The sequence below is a fragment of the Elephantulus edwardii genome, unplaced genomic scaffold (assembly GCF_000299155.1).
Source record: "Elephantulus edwardii isolate Elephantulus edwardi_28Jun2011 unplaced genomic scaffold, EleEdw1.0 scaffold00078, whole genome shotgun sequence".
NCBI classification, from domain to species: Eukaryota; Metazoa; Chordata; class Mammalia; order Macroscelidea; family Macroscelididae; genus Elephantulus; species Elephantulus edwardii.
The window spans coordinates 10,235,042-10,236,204 of NW_006399828.1; positions in this window are offsets into that span (position 1 = coordinate 10,235,042).

A 1,163-nucleotide genomic window follows, 5' to 3' on the forward strand; every position below is an offset into this window, starting at 1 on the left:
TTCCATTTCTTTCTTAACAATTTCTAATTTTCTGACTTTCATGGTTCTCACATTCCATGTTCCAATCACTAGGGTCTGCTTACAACTGTTCCTCCTCCTTTGTATTTCCATACTTGAAAGTTCTACCTAGGTTGTCCTTTCTATTAGTCTACGTGTGTTCTGTTATACATAGGCTTTTCAGAGGCCTGCTATTTCAGAAGTGGGTGGCCAATCCTTCTTCCTAGTCTGTCTTACTCTGAATGTTCATATTTAGAGGAGTATCTGACAGACAAGCAATCTGTGGAACAGTGAAAAATAAATCCCTCATTGTGGAATTATCCATTAGCTACAGTGTTGACCCTGCCCTTAACCCAGTACTTTGACCCACTTATTTCCCAGCTCCACCCTCCACCAGGATAACCCTTCACATCTACCAAATCCCTATAAAGCGTGCTAAATACTGCTAACCTCCCAGACATATTCTATGAAAATTTTTGTAATGTTTGAGTGAATAATTACAGTTTGAACATTATTCCATCAGACTGAGCATTTTCACTGACCCTCAGCTTTATGAAGAAAGATGGCTTTTGTCAAAGGCCTTTTCTGCATCTACACATAGAATCATACGGTTCTTGTACTTTGCTTTGTTAATGTGATGAATTAAGCTGTTTTTCTTATGTTGAACCATCCTTGTAAAGCCTTTGTTTCTTCTACTACTAATTTGCTTCTTCTTTAGTAAAAACTCTGCTTAATATTCTTTGACAGTGCCATAGTTTAAATACATCAATTGTTCTTGTGTCTTATTTTTTTATCCACCAACTCTCATATGTATATAACTTAATTTAAAAACCATGGCTGAGTCAGATAAATTTTAGTCCTCAAAAATGACCTCTTTTAAGAAGGACTTTTGTAACCAATTTCCTCCCCTTAACTTGCTAAGAAGTTAATATAGGATTTAAGTTCTTCACTGCTGCATTACTGTTTATTAATTTTTCATTCAAGTAAAAATAATACTATTAAATATTTTAATCCCTTCACAACTTAAAATAATCTTGTTTAAAGATTTTTATTTTCTTTTTATTCAGGTATAACCATTTTGAGAGAAGTTCTGAAAGGCTGTACAACTCTAGAAGTTTGAATACATCAGGAATTTTGAGGAAAATTTGAAATATAAGCAAATTACT